Source organism: Thalassophryne amazonica, chromosome 14, assembly GCF_902500255.1.
Source record: "Thalassophryne amazonica chromosome 14, fThaAma1.1, whole genome shotgun sequence".
Classification (NCBI taxonomy): Eukaryota; Metazoa; Chordata; class Actinopteri; order Batrachoidiformes; family Batrachoididae; genus Thalassophryne; species Thalassophryne amazonica.
In genome coordinates, this window is record NC_047116.1 from 20,184,764 (window position 1) to 20,207,982 (window position 23,219).

General features: G+C 40.4%; 1 long non-coding RNA gene across 1 annotated transcript; it reads left to right on the plus strand.

Moving 5' to 3' along the window:
* The first annotated feature begins 3,682 nt into the window (after positions 1-3,682).
* On the plus strand, positions 3,683-20,989 carry LOC117525187. The gene is made up of 3 exons (XR_004564975.1): positions 3,683-3,804; positions 11,181-11,183; positions 20,979-20,989. It is a non-coding gene; the product is annotated as an uncharacterized LOC117525187 (long non-coding RNA).
* Positions 20,990-23,219: the final 2,230 nt, after the last annotated feature.

The following is a 23,219-nucleotide window of genomic DNA, read 5'->3' on the forward strand; positions in this document are numbered from 1 at the left end:
GCTTTTTTTTTTTTTTTTTTCCTTGAGTTGGAGTGAAGTTTAAGGCATTTTTCAAGCTTGATTTAAAGAAGGAAAAAAAAAAAAAGAAAGAGGCAGCAAAACAATATCATTAAAGTGTGCATGAGAACAAGGGAAGCCTTTTTTGGAACGGTTCTCTGTGGACAGAAAGAGACGACCGGGTTCTGCAAAGCTGTTTAAGAGATCGATCTTGTGTCATGTGCAAAGTGCTCAAAGTGTGATTCTTGAGAGATGAGTCAGGTTGGAGTCCTGGTCAGATCCGACCCAGCATGTGTTTCACAGGAATGTCTCTGGGAGTGTCTGCTGTGTACTTGCAGGCGTGTGTGTGTGTGTGTGTGTGTATACACTGTACTTTTTGGTCAGACATTCCCAGCTGTTTTCCAGGTACTTATCTCACGCTTCTTCTCTATCTCCTATTTCTCATGATGTAATCCCCACTGACACTGCAGAGACACGCCCACCTGACCACCTGGTGAACAAAGCCCACCTCCCTCATAGGGACACGCCCCTTCCTGTTTCTGCAAGGAGGGAACATACACACAAACAGGTAAGGGGGTGGAGACAACAAGGTGAGCTCATGCTGGCTTCTCCTGATCCAGCTCACCGTGTGACTCACACTTGGCAGGTGTGTGTGTGTTTGCAGCTGCAGGTCAATTCAGGGTGTGTCCTCATTACACTGCTGGGGAACATGTTTCCTCAAGCACAGGTAGAGCCATTCATCATCAGAGCGTTTTTTTTTTTTCTTCTTCTTCGTAATGCCGCCTTGTTGATCAAACAAAGTGGCTGTGAGAATGAGTGACACGTCAGGCTTTCACAACCACCATGGACAACACACTGCATGGCGCCATACTCTGTGTTATGTAACAACTGTAAATTTGGAAACCCAGGGGTATGGAGCCGCCTGAATCTCTGAGCCCTTAACCAAAGTGTTCTCCTCCCAAGTCGGTGACACCGCTGATGGATGCGCTCGGTGGAAACAGCACACAACCTGCACACATCCCAGCTCCAGCTCACAGCCAACAGTTTCCTTAGAAGGAAACACCAGCTGCTGCTTAGGTTGCAGAGTGTCAATGAGCCACATGTGTGTGCTTCATAACTTTCTATGTGCATGCATGCGTGTGTGTGTGTGCATGCTAGGGGAGTGGGGTTTAGTGTTTATAAATTTCAAAACAACACTCAGTCAGTGGTGGATGGTGTAAACTGTTCCAAGTAGGGCTTTGCAGCTCCCACCCAGGCAGCTTACTGTCATTACTCAATGCAAACTGGAATGTCCGACTTTAAAACTATGGACTTCCTCAAAAACAGTTCACAATTCTTTGAAAAACTGCACAACTTTGCTGGCTTTATTTGCATAATGCAGAGGTCAAAGTTAAGTGATATCTAGGAGCATGCACTGGTGATGGCGCTGCATCAACTACACCATGGAACAGTTAGATGGCAACCACCCAGACAGGCAACTGGTCCATCAACTCCTCTCCAAAGCATACGTAGATGTTGCATCCAGGTGAAACGTGGGTGTCCCCTTGGTCTTCTCCAGCTGCCAGGGTCCTGGTAACTAGGGAGCCTAGGAAGAGGAGGATTACTTGGATTTTGAAGAAGCATCACCTACAACATTTAGGCCATGTGGTGTTTCGCTGTGCCTAATCCAGCGTGCACGTGGCTCATTGAGTATTTTGGTGCACCTGACACTCCTGAGGCCTTGGTGAGAACTCATCTCAAATTAATTATATGTTGGATTATCATCTGTCTTTACAATGTGGAATAATCTGATATTTGTGTTAATACTGAACAAACGTTTGGGTATATTTAGCACCTGGAGTGAGGAGTGTTGGCTACCTAGTAGGGATGTGAATCTTACAACAACTCATGATTCAATTTGATTCCGAATCTTGGGGTGACGATTCGATTTAGAATCGATTTTCGATTGAAAGAGCTCTGAGAAATAGTTATATTACTTAAAAAATGTTTATTAGGGATGTGAATCGTACAACAACTCACGATTCAATTCGATTCCGATTCTTGGGGTGACGATTCAATTCAGAATTGATTTTCGATTCAAAGAGCTCTGAGAAATAGTTATATTACTTAAAAAATGTTTATGTTTAAGAAAATGCAGCTTTACAAGGTTGATCAAGTGATTCTAGATGTAAATTTACTTATCTGCTTTGCTCATTTGGAGTTGGCTGGCAGTTTAGCGAAGCGCTGGTCAGTAGTCGGCAGATACCGCTGCTCCCCTCTTTTAGCTCCGGGTGATAGCGTAGCATGTGGGCTTGCGGATTTGAAGTGTTTCCGAAGCACTTGACTTTCATTTTGCAGATTTTGCACACTGCATAAGTCATGTCAAGCTCCTTCTTATACAGCAAATAATAAAATCCAAAATGCGCCCAAACATTTGCCTTCAGCAAAGACGGTGCTGGCTGAATTAGCTCTTCATCCGCCATGCTAAGCTACAGCTCACGAATGTTTGAAGCACGCCAGACCCTCCCCTAGTGGGGATGCTGTAGTACGGAGGCCGTTGCCTGACAAACAGTACACACAGCGAGTAAGCAAGAAAATGTTTAAAAAAATGCTTTTTAAAAATCGATTCTTGGACATTTTGGATGGATTCAGAATCTTAATAAATAAGAATCACGATTCGGACGTGAATCGATTTTTTCCTGGCACCCCTACTACCTAGCTAACACGTAACATTTTGGTATTGTTGTATTGACGCCTTTACAATGTCAAATCTCGCGCGTAATCACGTTCTCACTGGTGAGGCCGAGATTTCGTTGTCAGTGGAGTGGACAAGTAACAAGCAACTTGTTTGCAACATTGCGATGTTATGGAGGTGAGTTCAACCAAAATATGTATTTAGGTGTTTAACTAAGATAATCATAAGTGTTTAATGTGAGTTTTATAAAAAAAAAAAAAAAACGTGTTGCTATTACGGTTGCGTGTCATGAACCGGCTCTTTTTGGGTATCCTTAAGAAATGATTCGATCCATCAACATCAATAGCCTTTTTGCTTACGATTCCCTTATCGGTCCTTCAGAGTGGCCGTTGTTTAAGGGGTGTTTGTCAGGAAAATGATCATTTCTCTACATTGATTACAGACCTTGCAGTGGGTCTGTATAATCAACCGTTTCTGCAGCACAGCTTTGCTTTGAACCTTGACCCAGTGAAGCAGTGTTTCGATCTTCGATCTGCTGCTTTGTTGGTTCTTTGTTTTATTTCACTTTGTCTTACTTTTTCCCCACTAAAACCCTAAACAGCATATGTCTGAGAGTAATATTTACCTTTTTTATGTTAAACCGACCTGTTATGGTCTTCTGAAACAGTTGATAGATGTATTTTCTAACTTAAAAATGGGACCGATGCTAATGCGTTAGCCTGTCTATGGCATTTTCAGTGTTAAAGTTAGCATTAAGCTGAGCTATTATCAAGCCTCCCTCCACAGTGCGCAACGGATTCTGGTATACTCTAAAACTGTCAGTATTGGTTATATTTAGGTTATGGTGATCAGAAATGTTTCTAGAATGTGTTCCAAATGTTATTTCCTTTTATATATTGACACGTCATGTTTATAGTTGAGAGAAATTTGACAAATATATATTGATTCTAGTCTCACTGTCTTTCTTACTCCAAATGTCTTTCAATGACTAGACTAGGACTTTAAGTGATGTTAACAGAATATTGTGGGAATATTTTGGATGAAACATACCTTTGGGTGACTTTATGTAATGTTACCAGAATGTTCTGGGAACCAAAAAGAAACTTACCTTAAAAACATTCCCTGAATGTTAGGTCTAATGTTCTCATAACATTTGTGCTAACGTTACTACCAAACATTCTGGGGAAAAAAAAAAAACAAAACTTTCCTCTGAAACATTCCAAGAACTTACAGCTAATGTTCTGATAACACTTGACAAATGCTCTATTCATGTTTTGGGAACTTTATTTTCTTAGCTGGGTAACTGATGGTGGTGATGTTGGTGATGGGGCTTGTTGGTTTGGGGTGAGTTGACAATGAGTATTTAGTTTGGGTCTAGTTGGCAGTGAGGCTAGGTGACATTGAGGCTAGTTGGTGATGGGGCTTGTTGGTTTGGGGCAAGTTGGCAATGAGGCTAGGTGACAATGGAGCTAGTTGGTGATGGGGTTTGTTGGTTTGTGGTGAGTTGACAATGAGTCTAGTTGGTTTGGGGCTAGTTGGCAATGAGGCTAGGTGAGAATGGGGCTAGTTGGTGATGGGTCTTGTTGGTTTGGGGCGAGTTGACGATGAGTCTAGTTGGTTTGGGGCTAGTTGGCAATGAAGCTAGGTGACAATGGGGCTAGTTGGTGATGGGTGTTGTTGGTTTGGGTCGAGTTGATAATGAGTCTAGTTGGTTTGGGGCTAGTTGGCAATAAGACTAGGTGACAATGGAGCTAGTTGGTGATGGGGCTTGTTGGTTTGGGGCGAGTTGATGATGAGTCTAGTTGGTTTGGGGCTAGTTGGCAATGAGGCTAGGTGACAATGGGGCTAGTTGGTTTGGGGCGAGTTGACAATGAGTCTAGTTGGTTTGGGTCTAGTTGGCAATGAGGCTAGGTGACAATGGCTAGTTGGTGATGTGGCCTGTTGGTTTGGGGTGAGTTGACAATGAGTCTAGTTGGCTTGGGGCTAGCTGACAATGAAACTAGGTGACAATGGGGCTTGTTGGTTTGAGGTGAGTTGATAATGAGTCTAGTTGGTTTGGGGCTAGTTGGCAATGAGGCTAGGTGACAATGGGGCTAGTTGGTGATGGGGCTAGGTGACAATGGGGCTAGTTGGTGATGGGGCTTGTTGGTTTGGGGTAGTTGACAATGAGTCTAGTTGGTTTGGGGCTAGTTGGCAATGAGGCTAGGTGACAATGGCTAGTTGGTGATGGGGCCTGTTGGTTTGGGGCGAGTTGACAATGAGTCTAGTTGGTTTGGGACTAGTTGGCAATGAGGCTAAGTGACAATGGAGCTAATTGGTGATGGGGCTTGTTGATAATGAGTCTAGTTGGTTTGGGGCTAGTTGGCAATGAGGCTAGGTGACAATGGGGCTTGTTGGTTTGGGGCTATTTGACAATGAGTCTAGTTGGTTTGGGGCTAGTTGGCAATGTGGCTAGGTGACAATGGGGCTAGTTGGTGATGGGGTTTGGTTTGGGGCAAGTTGTGAATGAGTCTAGTTGGTTTGGGGCTAGTTGGCAATGAGGCTATACAACAATGGGCCTAGTTGGTTTGGTGTGAGTTGACAGTGAGTCTAGTTGGTTTGGGGCTAGTTGGCAATGGGGCTAGGTAACATTGGGGCTTGTTGCTGATGGGGCTTGTTGGTTTGGGGCAAGTTGACAATGAGTCTAGTTGGTTTGGGGCTAGTTGGCATGGGGCTAGTTGGTGATGAGGCTTGTTGGTTTGGCGTGAGTTAACAATGGGTCTAGTTAGTTTGGGGCTAGTTGGCAATGAGTCTAGTTGGTTTGGGATGAGAGGGCATGGGGCTACTTGACAATGGTGCTAGTTGACCATTAACCTTTTTATCACTGATTCTCTCTGTGTGATATACAGAATTGATCAAGTACATACAATTTCTCTGCTACACTGAGACTGTGTTCTCCAGTCTGCACCATGCCCAGTATTATTCTTCTTTCATCATCTTCCATTTGGAATCACATAGCAGATCATTTGTCTCCTCATCCTGTCCTCTTCTGTCACACCATCCACCTGCATGTCCTCGCTCACCTCAACCATAAACCTCCTTGGCCTCCCTCTTCTCCTCTTACCTCGTGGCTCCATCCTCAGCATCCTTCTCTCAGTGTACGCTGCATTTTGTCAGTGCAATGCAGGCTGACTTCTGAATGATCTGCAACAGAGATAGAGCAGATAGAAGCACAGAGAGGTGATGGACGTGGCTCACAGTTACAGTTTGGCCCTGTATTACAACAAAAATCATCTCCAACCTGTGCAATGACCTTTTTGTGAGGTTTCGTGTGTGTGTGTTTGTTTGTAAGGGTGGGCAGAAGTGATAAACAGGATAAGTGGCCGGGAACAGAGAGCAGAGCTTGTGGCGAGCAGAGAGGGCGGAGCCTCAGTGGGGAATTACCACATTATTATAAGAATGATGATGAGAGGAAAATGGTGACAGGGACATAAATAAATAATTACGGAAATGCACAGTTGAGTAACATGCGGTTTCAAGAAGAATTCTTGTGTGAGAAAAACAAAAAATAAACCAGAGAAATTTTTAAAAAGGTTAGATGAGGCCTGTTGATCAGTCTTTCCAGCTTGAAGGATTTGTTTTATGGTGGTGGAGGTAACAGAATGTGTCGTTGGGCTTCTCCTGTATCGTGTAATGAAAGCTGTTTTCCATCACGGCAGGTTTACTGAGCGCTCTAAAGCTACTGACACGGTCTGGAAGTGGACCAGAAGTTTCCTTCAATCACCCTAATGTAGAAGCCCGTGAGGCGACACCCCTTCCCTCGATCGCTAACTCACAGACGTACCCTCCTCCGGTGGTCCCCAGGTGGTCTCAGTCAACATGCTGATGGGAGCATCACTCGGAGATCACACAGTGAAGGAGGTTCAGAAGAAACATGGCCCACTCCGAGCTCATTAGGTTCTCCTGCAAATATGTCACCTGCTTTTCTTGTCTCATCTTTGTGAAGTGTTCTGAGCTCCTTATGGTACTGAAGAGTCTGTAGATCTTCCTCAAGAAGATCAGCTTGTTCAAATAATGCCGCTGGTAGAGGATGAGCCTGGTGCTCTGTTACAACCACGACATCTTTTCACGACTTTTTCTTGTTCCTCTCTTTTTAATAGTATTATATTTAAGTAAATATTGGAGGAGTGGGGTACAATTAGTTATACCTAACAGTTAATGTTAGCTTATCTAGCCGGCTGTAGCAATGCTCATCGTAGCTTACAAAATAGTTGGCTCTTTTGTGTTTGATAACCCACATTAATTCATACTTTTGTCCACATTTATTTTATATGTATTTGTTAATACCATTACTGTAGGTTTAACTACGCTATTATACTCTATACACTAATCATTTTTCTTTATCGTGTTAGCTTGCTGGGTACGGTTGGCTTATTCACGGCTAATTTAGCTCTTCTACTATAACTAGCTTATTTTTGTTATTTACAATTTTATTTTACATGGTGTAGATTTTTAATGATTCATCAGTTTATGTGTTCTTTTAAAGGTATCAACATATAGTACCTAAGTTCTTAGGTTTCCATTTGATAGCATAATGATTATACTTTTTATTTTCCTATAGTATGCTAATAGAGTTACTTTAGATAGATACCAGTACACTCACACACTCATAGCTTCTATAAAATACCAGATTTATAGCTTAGCCTACTAACTATATTTAATTTTACTACTAGTCTTCATACTAATTCCAATTTTCAATTTATTTTAATTTATATAGCGCCAAATCACAACAGAGTTGCCTCAAAGCGCTTCACACAGGTAAGGTCTAATACTAAATATCTAATTCTAATACTAAATTACCTATACTACAATCTTCTCCTGTGATGTCTTATTTTTCTTATGTCTTATTATTTATTATATTATATATACTTTTTCTTGAGCCGCTTGGGTGGGTAGGGAGAGTTCCCATGGGATAAAAAAGCTTTATAACCTACCATCCCTGGTTCTCAAGACCAGGCACCTAAGTGGCTCTAATCTACTCTTTTCTACTCTCCTATTTTACTCTTCCTTTTTTTTTTTAGATATTTAGATATACCTTCATATACTAGCATAGTTCCACCTTAGAATTATAATATAATATATTAGATATACCTTACTGAATTTTCATCTGCTAAGGAACTTATGTATGGAAGTAAATCTCTGCCATCAGAGTTTGAATTTGAACTTTTAAGGTTGATTATTTTTTCACTGACCTTTTATACACACACATTTGGTTAGTTTCTGTTGTCATTATGATTTAAAAAGAGTAAACACAGTTGTTTGACAATGAATGGCTTCACACAACCACTAACCATGGGTGAAAAAAAAGTATTTGTGTTATCATTCATATTATTAGTTACATAAGTTACTAATTACATTAGTCATTCTATAACTTTTGAGCAGAACTGTACGAGTGTTTGAGGCACTAGATTGCAAATGGTAAATGGGTCTGCATTTATATAGCGCTTTTCCATCTGCATCAGACGCTCAAAGCACTTTACAATTATGCCTCACATTCACCCCGATGTCAGGGTGCTGCCATACAAGGCGCTCACTACACACTGGGAGCAATAGGGGATTAAAGATCTTGCCCAAAGGGCCCTTAGTGATTTTCCAGTCAGACGGGGATTTGAACCCAGGATCTTCTGGTCTCAAGCCCAGAAGATGTTGCAGATGTTCAGAATGAAATACTGTAAGCTGGGTTAAAGATGGGATTGAATCCCAAATGTGGGCAACAGCTGTGTTTGAGTCCTGGAGAAATACAGTAGAAGACGAGAGCAACATCGGTAAAAAAAATCAAAGTCTTAGAGTTTGGATGAGCAGTGATTATGTAAGATTCATCCCTGGCTTGAGCAAAGAGCATCATAACAGCTGTAATGAAAACCAGAGACCGAACAACACAACTCTACTCCACGGAAGAAAATCCACTACGGTTTACTTTTCTCTCTTTCTGTCCCATCTTCTGTTTTCTCTTTTGCCTCTTTCTCCGTCTGTTCTTTTCCATATACCCTCCCCCTACACTCCCTCACTCCTCTTTCTCCTCCAGCGTGACAGCACGATACTAGGTTTTCTCCCTCCGAGCCCTTGCAGAACAACAACACATTCCTGTCTGAATTTCAGCCTCAGGACAAACAGTATCTGGAACATAATAAAAGGCCGAGCACGTCATTTGTTTTTAGCCCACTTGTTCGCTGCAACAAAGCTGCTGTGAGGGGAGGACCAGACAAATTTGTCTGTGAATGTGAGAGAGATAGTAGGACAGACAGAGAGACAGAGTCTGACTCGGCCTAAAGCTACGGTCACATTAGCTACAAGCAACAGAGGCAAAGCGGCGACTTGTCCAGTCATTTTCAGTGAAAGCAGCAAGCGGCAAGAGACAACAGTTGCTCTGCTGCCAGTGAGGCGAGTCCACAATAGACCAGGACCTACGTTCATAAACCAATCTAATCTTTCAGTCTACTAAACTAACTACAGTTAGTCGCCCAACATTATTCATCTAATCACCGTTTCACATCGACGGTTAAACTCAGTGTTGTATCGTAACGAAGTAAAAATACTTCACTACTGTACTTAAGTACTCGTACATTTTGGGAGACTTTGTACTTTATGTGAGTTTTTTAAATTCAGCTTACTTTCACTTTTACTTCACTACATTTACGATTTTCTATGTGCCATGCCGTTACAAAAAAAAAACAAAACACACACGCACGCACACACACAAAAAAAGTCGTGTTTTCAGCCAGAGACAACACTGATTACTAGTGACTGCAACGAAGTCAGATCGATATGTCATAGGGCATGTCCGGTACGTAGGCTTTTTTGCAGTTGCGCACTTGGGGGGTGTTTGTCAGGAAAATGATAATTTCTCTGCATTGATTACAGATCTGCAGCAGGTCTGTAATCAACGTTTCTGCAGCGCTGCTTTGCTTTGAACCTTGAACTAATCAAAGCAGTGATTCGCAGGTCGAAGCAGTGCTTTGATCTACGATTCGTGGATTTTGCTTTATCCTAATTTTTCCCGCTAAACCCTGAAGAGCATACCTCTGTGAGTAATATTTAATATTTTTATGTTAAACCAACCTGTTGTGGTCTTCTGAAACAGTTGATAGATGTATTTTCTTCACGCGTTAGCATGTCTACGGTGTTTTCAATGTTAAAGTTAGCATTAAGCTGTTTGCATCAGCACGTTTGTGTTGAATTGTTTTCTGTATAATTAATGGCTCAGCGTTCATTGTTGTAAAAGAGTCAATTTGTAATTTTTTAAATTTATTTTTATTCATATATTATAGCAACAACAATAATAGTCAATAATAATAGACTAATAATGTTACAATACAATTTTAGAGAAAGAGACAAAAAGAACCTAATGAAACAAAACACAACAGAAAAGATAAAACCATGTAACAATGAAAATAAATAAATACATATAGAAATAAATAACTGTTTCCCATGAACACCTAGTGAGTAGCCTACTCTCGTTTAGGTTTTGAAACCTTGTTTCTGAAGTGTTTTTGTGTGATGTGCACAATTTTCAGTATTTTGACTAATACTACCAGTCATTTACAAGCCTAGATAAACTTTTATTAAAAAAAAATCAGTCTGTTTTTTATTATTAACATTTACTTGTACTTTTACTTTCAATACTTGAGTACATTTAGTTGTACATTACTTGTCATACTTAAGTACAATAAATACTAGATACTTTAAGACTTTTACTTGAGTAGCATTTCAATCAGTGACTTGAACTTCTACTAAAGTCATTTTTTTAAATGGGTATCTGTACTTTTACTTAAGTGTGATTTTCCGGTACTTTATACAGCACTGGTTAAACTTGTAGATTAGCCGTCTAACCTTCAGGTGCACTGACACGAGCATGTCTTTGACTTACGTAATTGCACGAAAGTCATCGTGACAATCCCACCCGCTGTGTTCAAAGCTGGACACCATTCTTTGTTCCACCGGCTGCCACCTGCTCTGCGCTGGAGGCTGCGTATATAAAATAATTATTTTTTGGTGAATTAATCATTTTTTCTGCAAATTGGCTGTTGAAAACGGCTCTAATCGTATCCTGAATCACAGAGGAGGCTGCAGCCGGAACTGTTCGCGTGCAGAAAGCATTTTGAGCTGTCTCAAAAGGTCATTATTTGTCTTGTTTACATTGTCATGGCTCGATAAAACAGTTGTGTGTTCTGTCCTTCTTGTGTGCAGCTGTTAAAGTATGTTTATAACAGATTTAACTTCTTGTTATAATCCTTCAGATGAGCTGCGCTCTGATGCAATCCGCTGACGTCACCACTCGCTCTGTTCACTTCTTCTTTACTCCGCTTGAGGAGCTGCATGTAGTGTTGGCGATTAGATTGCGCCACATAGCACGACATTTGTACGTGAAAGATTTTTTGAACATTTCAAAAGTCTCGGTGCGCAATAGCACGCACTGGCGCCCCTCTGGCATCCTGTCTGCACCCGTAAAAGACAACACAGCTCGTGCTAGTGCGTAAGTCAAAGGCATGCTTGTGTATGTGCACCTTTAGTCAACGGTTTTCACGGGCATAACGGCTTTGCGCGTGCTGTTTCCAAGAGACGGCTCCAATGTGCAACAGTTTTGTTGACTTCCGGGTTGGTCGTTGTCATGAACTATCCAGCCTTTGTTTTGTTAAGTGGAATTATTAACATTTACGGACACATATGAACTGCAAAATGACGTAGTTAGCTCTTAGCCTAGCAGTTTCACTCTTCAGTTTCTTCTTCTACACTTCCGGCAAGCCTTTTTGTGCACACAACATTGCTCAGCGTAACAGCGACAACTGGTGACTCATGTGAGAACTGTCACAAACACATCATGACAGTTGTCTTCTGCAGAGGAAGCTCTCCTTTTAAAGGAATATGAGTGACGTAGAGGTGCTCTTGAGTGTTCTACAATTTTTTGAGGTAAGACACTGAAGTTTTGTCGACTAAAATAAGATTAGCGTCCTCTGTACCAGTCTAAAAACTTTAGTCAGGGAACGTGAAACTTTAACTAAGTGTGTTGTGCTACAACTAACGTCAAAAAATTAGTCAACTAAGTGAGTTTATTCAACTAGTCAATGTTAGACTACTTTATGAAACCGGGCCATGGTCTATTAATAGATATATGACAAAATGTTGACCAGGACACAGCAAAGCATCATTAGAGTTGCAATGTATGTAATGGTAGCAGGAGGTGGTAAAATCACAAGTCAGAATTTCAATACATCCACCTGGGAAATGATTCACAATATTAATACCAGCTTTTTGGCATCAAAATGAATCCTATATCTTGAAAATAACCCCCCAACCCCTTGAATGTAACAAAGTATGGTCTATTTTCAATTATCTGTCTATTCCGCTATGTGTAAAGTTTGTCCATGCTCTTCAAAAACTTTAAAAACATAAACCATTGTCAAAGGTTTTATTTCAGTCACACTGTGTGAATAACAGAACTTAGGAGGAGGCCATGCTCTTCAGAAACTTTAAAAACATAAACCGTTGTCAAAGGTTTTATTTCAGTCACACTGTGTGAATAGCAGAACTTAGGAGGAGGCCATGCTCTTCAAAAACTTTAAAAACATAAACCATTGTCAAAGGTTTTATTTCAGTCACACTGTGTGAATAACAGAACTTAGGAGGAGGCCATGCTCTTCAGAAACTTTAAAAACATAAACCGTTGTCAAAGGTTTTATTTCAGTCACACTGTGTGAATAGCAGAACTTAGGAGGAGGCCATGCTCTTCAAAAACTTTAAAAACATAAACCATTGTCAAAGGTTTTATTTCAGTAACACTGTGTGAATAACAGAACTTAGGAGGAGGCCATGCTCTTCAAAAACTTTAAAAACATAAACCATTGTCAAAGGTTTTATTTCAGTCACACTGTGTGAATAACAGAACTTAGGAGGAGGCCATGCTCTTCAAAAACTTTAAAAACATAAACCATTGTCAAAGGTTTTATTTCAGTCACACTGTGTGAATAACAGAACTTAGGAGGAGGCCATGCTCTTCAAAAACTTTAAAAACATAAATGATTTTCAAAGGTTTTATTTCAGTCACACTGTGTGAATAACAGAACTTAGGAGGAGGCCATGCTCTTCAAAAACTTTAAAAACATAAACCATTGTCAAAGGTTTTATCAAATTCTTTAGCCTGAGATCTTGCCATGCTGTGACTTGAAATTACATGTGTAATTGCATGATCACTGTAATAATATCAGTACTTATGTAGCTTTTGTTACTCTAAAACAAGTACTACCAAGTCAGGAGCATTACACTATGTAACACAATTTTTGTTCCTGGCTTCTAAGTGTTATGTTTCAACTGCTTATGTCTAAAGTCTATGGAAAAATGACTACATTCAGCACAAACTTTGATTTTATTTTTTTTAATGTTCTAGAAAGTTCTAAAAGTTTCTTGAAATTTCTAGATAATTCTGGAAACTTCTAGAAAATTCTGGACAGTTCTAGCAGTTAAAGAATATTCTAGAAGACTACTCAGTAGTAGTGAAGGCGAATCGAGAATATTCTTGAAAACAGACAAATTTCAAAATATCACTGTCCTGATCACAGAAGCAAAGTTTCTGTGGAATAACAGCCATTTTCTATTTATTTAAGGCATAACAGGTTAGGAAAACACACTGTGTACCCAGGAACAAAACCAAATAAAAATTTGTTACATAGTGTTATATATCATAAACGAATGTTGTATTCAATGCAGGGTTAATCAAAACTAATCATGAAGTCAAAACAATTACATTTTAATATTTTGAAAGATGTTAAAATTACAGTATATATTGCAGTTTTCTTTTTTGCATGGGGTGGGTTTTTTTTTTTTTTTTTGTCATGGTAGACACCCACTTCCTATACGAAATCTCCCAAATTACACAATGAACAATCTCTGAAGTGGATGTAAGCATATTTGAAAAATAATATATTTTCTACCATTACCACCTCCTGCTAGTAATGGATTAATTATTCCTAACTTCATGGCTTAAATTCACTTAAATTGGTGATTTATTATACCATTTTGTCATACCAGGCTGTAATTGTTCATTTCTGATGTGAAATTGGGGGAGTTTAACATGGGCTTCTATGGGGAAAGATTCACTTTTTTGGAACCAGCCTGAATCGTTCATTCCAGGAATTGCCAGACCTGTTACTTGTCACACTGGCTTCATTTTCCAATACTGGAGGTTGGGGCTTGTGGTGGATGTGTGATGAATCACTGTATCACTGCTGTTTCTATGTGTTGCAAGTCAGATCTGAGAATCCCGGGTACACAAGCCACTTCAATAATTATGAGGTAGGCAGGTCACATAGAGATAGGTGACAAATTTAAGGAAAATCCTGAATAAATAAGTGGAGAAACACATGCATAGTGCAGGAGGGATACCTGAATGGTTTGATGAGTATGTTAGTAATATGAATCGTGCTGCGGCCTTCACAGCCCTCAGATGTCAACCTTGTTCAACACCGACAGGAGATTTTGGACAGACGTTTTCGACAACTTCAGACAATGCACACCACCACTAAAAGTAACACACCAAATTGGGGAATATCTTGTGAAAGAATGATGTTCCAACCAAGCCTCCAGAATTTCAGAGATATGTAGAATAAATGCCAACCCAAACTGAAGCTGTTCTGTTGGGTTGTGGTGACCCGGCACCTTACTAAGTCAGTTTGTGCTGCATTTTGCATGAAGTTATCACCTATCTATGAACTAATAAGTGAAGTGCACAATGCATCTGCTACCAGCCTGTAACATCAACATCGCGGTGCAGCTCTACTCCGATTGGCTCTCACCCGCCACTCAAAAACAAAACTGAACAGATTGAAACAGAATGCTACATCTTAAAACAGGTTAGTAATAGGACTGGACTTATGCTGAGCACAGACAGATGGACAGACGCAAAGCCTTCGCGATACCCGATGGCCATATTTGATGGGTTAGGGTAATAAGTTGAATGAAGTGGCTAAGGATACGTACATCCCTATCTTCTGTGGGACTGCTAAAGGTATGGGCCGAGGAGAATAAGCAAAGTTCGCAACGCATCTGCGCATATGTGGGTCAAACAGGGGCAAAAATTCCAACTACCAAACTCACACAGCTCCCATTGAATTTCGTATACAGTAGCATTAGCGGACTGTGAAAGTTAAGGCTTAAGGGATTGTTTCAAAGGCTTTAAGCCTTAAGCGACGCATACAATAACGACAGGCGCGCAAGGGTACGGACATATTTGCGCATTCTGATTGGTCGGTAAGACATGACGTCACTGGGGAATACCCTCCGTATCTTTAGAATTGTCTCTGTAGATACGGGTCCGTACCAGTAGCCACGGCCTAAGTTAAAAGTGGAGGTATTCAGATACAGTGACATGTGATTGCTTCCAGTTTACTTAGCTTGTTAGCCTGAGCTACACAGATAACTGATATATGTAGGTATGTTTTGGCCTTCATTCATCCTGCCCAGGTCATGGCCATCTTTCCCAAGCTCTGCCCCTTTGCCCTTTTATGGGTAAACTGGGAGTTAGGTTGAGTAGAAAGATGGCAACAATCAGAGCGACCTACATGAACTTCGCTTTACTTTGAACCTTTCATAAAACCTCTGGGTGATGTCCTGGAGGGTTTGGCCATTATTTTTTACAGTATATGGTCCATCCTCCAAGTTGGATTGAAACTGCTCTTTGTGTTTTGAGGAATCACTAAGGAGAGACTTTTCACACAATAGCTGGATAACAGCAGGATAATACCAGCCCACAGCCATGAGCACTTTGTTTTAGAACTTGTCATCTTTTCAGTCATGAGTGATGCTCGACATTTGCGAAAGTGCCGCGCAGCATTCCAACAGCACTTATGCGCTATGTACGTGGACATTTTCGCAGTGAGTCCATGTGATATTCAGCTGACATTAGGGTGACATGCGCTAACCTGTCGTTAGTACCAATTCGGTGAGATACTAACTGTGAATTTGTCACTCATTCACGTGTTTGATCACAAATTTGCATCTCCAACTACAGTCCAGCAGTCGCAGCGCAGCAAGATGGTTAATGGGTTTGAGCAAAAGTCAAATCCTTCATTCATACTTGCAATGTGTGGAATACAAGACAGAATTTCAGTTAATAAATGACTCTGAAATTCAGGAAATTAGACAGAAATTCAATCAACAAATGACACTGAAATGTAAGAAATTTTGTAGAATTTGCGATAGAATTTCAATTCGCAAATAACATTGAGATTAAGGAAATTTTGTGGAATTTGTGATAAAATTTCAATTAACAAATGACAATGAAATAAACTGAAACGGTCTCAAATTACCCACAAAATTCAAGTGTGACTGAAGCATTTGACGTTTGGCAAATAAAAACAAAAAAAGTCGCAAACACTAAACAAAAAGTAGCTTTGATCTTAGAAACACTTATCAGCCGGCTATTTAAAAAGCTAATAATGCAGTCTGACCTTTTTTTTGGGTCACTGTTTAAATATTTCTAGTCTATGTTGTTGTGATTTCCTGCACACTGGCCTTGTTCGTGTGACCTGCAGTCTCAGGTATTTGCTATACAAACACTCACGCTAGACAATGACACACACCGACAAACGCACATTTGACTAAACACACAATAATAATCACCGGACAGCCGATAAGAGTGTACTGGACATTTTGGCACTGTCGAAGGCGGCACTTGTGTTTGCTGTAGCGATGGCCTTTCACGTGTGTGCACTTGCTGTTAACCTTTCTAATTATTCAGGAAAACAACAGTTTCCCTGATGGTGATGGCAATTTGAAGGTTGCCACACTTTTAATGGAGTGCTTCTTCCGCTGCGTGCCTTTCATCATGGTTTCTTGACCTCTACATCCTGCCAGGAATTGTATGGCTTTCACTCCCGATCCTCTGAGCCGCGCCTCGCTCTCCAAGTGTGATTGCAAGCAGCTTTATTGCAGTAGATGTTTCCGATCACTTGTTCTATTTTGGTGTTGAATCCATCTATCCAACCCGCTACATTCGCTCCCCGAACCCTTTAGCTCGAACCGCCTGCAGGTTGCGCGGTAAGTGATATTGAGAGCTTCCGACAGGCCGATCCGTAGCGCTGCTGCTGACCTCTTCCTGTCCTCCTCCATGTCTGCTGCACCCCCACTGCCGCCGCAGGGCCCAGCAGCTCCTCAGGAAGCTAATAATCTCTTTCCTGTATCTGACACAGGATGTGGCGGGTGGAGGAGCCCATGTGTGAAGCGGAGACACTTGTACGCACGCACAAGTGTGTGTTTACGCACAGGCTCATGCACGGTGATTATTCAGCCAAAGCGGAACTCATAAAGATTTCCGCTGATTGCTATCGGTGTAGACAGAGGGAGTGGAAAGGAAATATAGCCACAGGGTACGAGTGCAACGCTAGGCTATAGCTGTGTTGACACCCAAACAAAGCTGAGCGCCTGACATGCTGCAAGACGTATATGACTCACATTGCTTCTAAATGTCAGAAAAATACAACGCTAATGTAAGATTCTGAACCCACTGATTTGTTGCATTAAGACACAGTTTAATGTTTGTTTTAGTCTGATGCACTTTAGGTTTTATTTGCTAAAACGTATTGTGGCAGGACACAGAATGTTCAAGATACACTTAAATAATTAAGTGAACAAATGAAGGTTTCCTTTCAACAAATGAAGGTTTCCTTTGATCTCCTCGAGGTGATACATCCCGCGATGCTGTGATTTTGCTTACTTTGTTACTGTATAATAAGTTCTAGCAGGAACAAACATGAATAATTTTAAGGTTAACACACATTTATGACCATAAAACTTTATTTATTTATTTATTAGCTGTTTTAAAGTTAGTGGAACTACATTTAGTGGAAGCTAGTTGGCGTGCTAATGGTTTGTAAAGTTAGCTGAAAAGCTAGTCCACTAATGAAAAAGTTAGCTTGGCGAATTAGCTGTTAGCTGATTAGTTGAACTGCACCATTGGTAATATTTTAGTAAGTCGATACATCTGCCTAACAAGTAGTAATGCTGAGTTCGCTAGAGGGAGGACAAAAAGTAAAAAGTGATGAATTACACCCTGCACTGAAAAAAAAGAGAATAGCTGAACCAACTTAAATGAATTGTTTTAATTAGTAACATCTGAATGAATTAAGTTGTTTGAACTTAAGTTTGAAAGTTAAATCAACTCTAACTTACAAACTTAAGTTCAAACAACTTAATTCATTCAGGTTATTACAAATTGTAGCACTTTTTAAAGTTGGTTCAAACATGATCTTTTTTCAGTGCAGCGAGAATGAATAAGAAAAACATTATGAAATACATATACACACGGAAATAAATTTTAATAATCTAATTTATTTTTTTTACTCCGGCTCGACCTCCTGCTCTTTGATCTCCTCGAGGTGATACTTGTTGCCTTCCCGCGATGCGGTGATTTTGCAAATTTTGTTACTGTATAATAAGTTCTAGCAGGAACAAACATGAATAATTTTAAGGTTTACACACATTTATGACCATAAAACTTTATTTATTTATTTATTAGCTGTTTTAAAGTTAGTGGAACTACATTTAGTGGAAGCTAGTTACCGTGCTAATGGTTTGTAAAGTTAGCTGAAAAGCTAGTCCAATAATGAAAAAGTTAGCTTAGCGAATTAGCTCTTAGCTGATTAGTTGAACTGCACCATTGGTAATATTTTAGTAAGTTGATAGATCTGCCTAATAAGTTCTATCATCAGCATGCTAATGATAATAATAATAATTTTATTTATAACGCACTTTACATTCCATAGAATCTCAAAGTGCTACAGAGCAAGGACTAAAAACAAGCAATATACAGAGTCAGAAACAATAAAATATTCATAAAACATAACCACACAGATAAAATCATAACAATTTAAACATTTTAACATTTTTAAAAGGCCTTTTTAAATAAAAATGTCTTGAGGCCTTTTTTAAATGCCCCCACACTCTGTGGTGCCCTCAGGGTCTCTGGAAGGGCATTCCAGAGCCGTGGGCGACTACCTGAAAGGCCCTGTCTCCCATGGTGGAGAGCTTGGATCTGGGCTGGTGCAGGCGGTAGGTGGACGTGGTGGAGCGGAGGGTTCTTGGGGCGGTGTGTGGCGTGAGGAGTTCACTGATGTAGGCAGGGGCAGTTCCATGTATGCACAGGTGGGTAAGGAGACAGAATTTGTACTGAATTCTTTGTTGAATGGGCAGCCAATGAAGGGATCTGAGGACTGGACTGATGTGATCATATTTGCGCCTCCTCGTCAGGACCCGGGCAGCACAGTTCTGAATGTGCTACAGCTTTTGTAGACTTTTGCCAGGGATCCCGACAAGGAGGGCGTTGCAGTAGTTGCAGTAGGAGACAAAGGCATGGACCAACTTCTCTGCGTCGGGCTGGGAAAGGGAGGGGTGGAGTTTTGCGATATTTTTAAGGTGGAGGAAAGAGACCTTGCAGAGATGATGGATGTGGCAGTCGAATGTAAGATGTGAATCAAATCTGACACCAAGGTTTGTAACGGATGAGGACAAGGAAATGTTATGGTCAAAGATCGAGATACTGTTTAGGTTCGAGAATGACTGGGTTTGGTGAGGGGTACCAATAAGGATGGCTTCTGTTTTGCTGCTGTTCAGTTGAAGAAAGTTATCAGCCATACATGCCCCTATCTCCTCCAGGCAACAGTGAAGTGCAGATGGCAGAACTGTGGTGGAAATGGAGTCCATTTTTATATACAGCTGTGTGTCATCTGCGTAACAATGGAAAGAAACCTTATGTTTATTGATTATCTGGCCGAGTGGGAGCATGTAGATGGTGAAAAGGGTCGGCCCGAGGACCGACCCTTGAGGCACTCCTCAACTAACTGTATGAGGTGATGATTTGGACTGTCCTAGGGTCACAAACTCTGTCCTGCTCGTGAGGTATGACCCGAACCAGTTGAATGTGGTCCCAGAAAGTCCAACTATAGACTGGAGGCAATGGAGTAGGATGGTGTGGTCCATGGTGTCAAAAGCAGATGACAAATCCAGTAATAAGAGGAGCGATGGTGAGCCCTGGTCCGCAGGCATAAGCAAATCGTTCATGATGAGGACCAGGGCTGTCTCTGTACTGTGAGCTGATTGGAAACCGCTCACAGCTAATGGTTTACAAAGTTAGCTGAAAAGCTAGTCCACTAATGAAAAAGTTAGCTTAGCGAAATAGCTGTTAGCTGATTAGTTGAAATGCACCATTGGTAATATTTTAGTAAGTTGATACATCTGCCTAACGATTAGTAACACTAAGTCCGCTCGAGGGAGGAGAAGAACTGAAAAGAGAATAGCTGAACCAACTTAAATTAATTGCTTTAATTGTTAACATCCAGTGATGCCGGTAACGCGTTAATCTGACCACTTTTTTTAGTAACGAGTAATCTAACGCGTTAATCTTTCCAAATCAGTAATCAGATTAAAGTTACTTCTCCATGTCACTGTGCGTTACTATTATTTTTCATTGTGGGTCGATAGCAGCATTAAACTTGGTCTATGTCGGGGTTCGACTGAACTGCCCACTTTAAGTGAGCTGTGAGCTTTTCATCCGCGGTTTTTTGCAGCTGCTCGACTCGTCGTCTCCTCTTAAAGGATCAGCACACCTGCACTGAGCTTTACAAAGACATTTTTACGCTTTTTTTCCCTCCTTTATTTAGAGCTGAGCTGAGCCGCTCCGTATCTGCACGTTAAAGCAGCTGATCCTCGTGTCAACAACTAACACTATTTTCCACTCAAATGCACCTAAACTCTCTTTCTGAGGACCACATTATGTGAAAACACAATAAAACTTTCTTACCTGTAAATCTGGTCACGTTTTCTGCATAAATAAATGTTATCCATTCTTTGTGCTCAAACGCCAAAGCAGGGGCGAATCCAGATGGAATGGGGGCGTGGGGGAGGGATGTGCCCCCCCTCCCCACAACACCCCTAGATTAAAGGTCCAGTTTTGAAGCCTTTTTTTACTACAACTACTAATACTACTTAAAATAATATTAATTTCGACAAGTAAAATATTTAGAGAGAATTTAAATGTTAGAAAAATGCTAGAATGAATTTAATAGTTACATTTATAAACAATGTAGGTTCGAAATTGCAAGTTTTACTGTCACAGTGCTGTCAACAGTTAAATATGAGGTCAAGAAAGAGGTCTTTATTTTACTTTTTATAAAACAAGTATTTATTTTCATTGAAGTCAAGAAAGGGTGACTATAAAGTGAGTTTTGGCAAAACAGGTATCATTGTCATGTTGACGTGGGTTGTTGTCGGCAGCTGGGAAAAGTAACTAAAAAAGTAACTAGTAATCTAACTTAGTTACTTTTACAATTGAGTAATCAGTAAAGTAACTAAGTTACTTTTTCAAGGAGTAATCAGTAATCAGTAATTGGATTACTTTTTCAAAGTAACTGTGGCAACACTGTTAACATCAAAATGAATTATTTTGTTTAGAGACGATGGCACTGACAAAAAGGCAGGAGGCGGCAGAGCTGAAGATGCTGAGATTCTCTTTGGGAGTGACAAGAATAGGCAAGATTAGGAATGAACATATCAGAGGGACAGCTCAGGTGGGACGGTTTGGAGACAAAGTCAGAGAGGCAAAATTGAGATGGTTTGGACATGTGCAGAGGAGGGACCCAGGGTATAGAGGGAGAAGGATGCTGAGGATGGAGCCACCAGGCAGGAGGAGAAGAGGGAGGCCAAAGAGGAGGTTCATGGATGTGCTGAAGGAGGACATGCAGGTGGTTGGTGTGACAGAGGAAGATACAGAGGACAGGGTGAGATGGAAACGATTGATCTGCTGTGGCGACCCCTAACGGGAACAAAAGACAAAGAAGAAGAAACGTAGTTAGAGTTGATTTAACCTGATTTAACCTTTAACATTGGAATTCATACAAAAACTACAATTTCTTCTTGAGCAAAATTAAATAAAGTGGCAGGTCACCTTTACAGTGGAATTATAAAAGTGTTATGCATCTTGTATCTTAATTTTTTTTTATTTACTTCTCACAAACTAGCTCATGTTCCTCGAGCAGCGCTCAAACGTGATCATCATCAATGTTACCAAATGCTGCTGATGGTTTCCAGCCCAAAAGCTATTAAAAAAAACCTAAAACACAAACAACTCTCTCTCTCTTTATATATATGAAATCAATTTTACTTGTTCATATTCATGCCTTGTCATTCATTGCCTACTTACATATACATTTATCATGAACAAAAAGGAACAGAATAAATAACAGTAAAAAAAAAAATCCATTTGTTACCTCGATTCCAACCCCAACACCATTTCCTCGTCAAGTCACCAAACATCAAATAAGCATCATTAACATGAACACAGTTGTCTTACATTTCAGCAGTTAATTCACTTTTCTTCTAATTTACTATATTCTCTCATAAATTTATCCTTATACATCCTTTTGAATCCATAAACATTTATGCAATATTTAATTTCTTTATTCAGTGCATTCCAAAGTTTAACTCCATAACAGAGGGACACTTCTGTTTTAGGGCCCCTTCACACATAGGGTGAATTTGGTCAAATTGTGCATGGAATTGTATGCAATACATATAAAATCGTAGCTGCCTCTAACATCTCATACACCTGTTGCTACAACTATTTGCGCACACCAGTGGCTGAAAGACAGAATGTGCGCTGTGAGAGCCCATTGATCCCTCTCGTGGCAGGTGGCAGCCAAATTCCAGGTGACACGCACGAACATCTAACACTGCTCGCATGGTACTTAGAAAATGTGTGGCCATTCGCACTATTAACACGACAACAGTCAGCAAACAATCACTGTCAAGCTGGATGTGAAATTTGTCTAAGTGCCCCACAAGTGTGGCTTTGCAAACAGACGCAGTGACACGTTGGTGGCAGCTGTTCGCACTGTTCCCGCGTGCATGAACCTTCATAGCGGCATTGTGCATGCCTGCCCGTTGACTCAATATTATCGTGGTTTGCTCATATAAACTGTTCAGCTGTGATTCGCCCTGAGTTGTACATATTCATATGTGTGAAGGGGCCCTTATAATTGTCTGTGCAAACATAGTCCGAAAATTATATATAAAACTAGTCTAACTAAATATTTACAAGGTTGGGTAGGATTACTTTGAAATGTAATCAGATTACAAGTAATCCAAATGTATGTACATACATACATGTAATCCACATGTATTCTTTCAAAGTAATCCTACCCAACCTTGAATATTTATAAGTATTCTAAATGTTCTGATTGCTTTGTGTGTCATCAAAAGCAATACAGCTGAAGCATACATAAAAATGAATTTGCAACAAATGAAATTGTTTGCAAAAAGCAAAATTGTTTGCAACAAACCAAATTCGTTTGTCTTGCCATGCCCCCCTGCAATTCCTCCCACTTTGGGAACCACTGCCTACTACGTCATGGCTTCAAATCTGTCGTGATCGTCGTAGTGTCACAGAGATGATCAGGTGCTGCCTTGAAAAAAGTCAGTTTAATTTGTAGAAAAAGTCTCACGAGTTCTCAACAAAAATGGAAAGAAT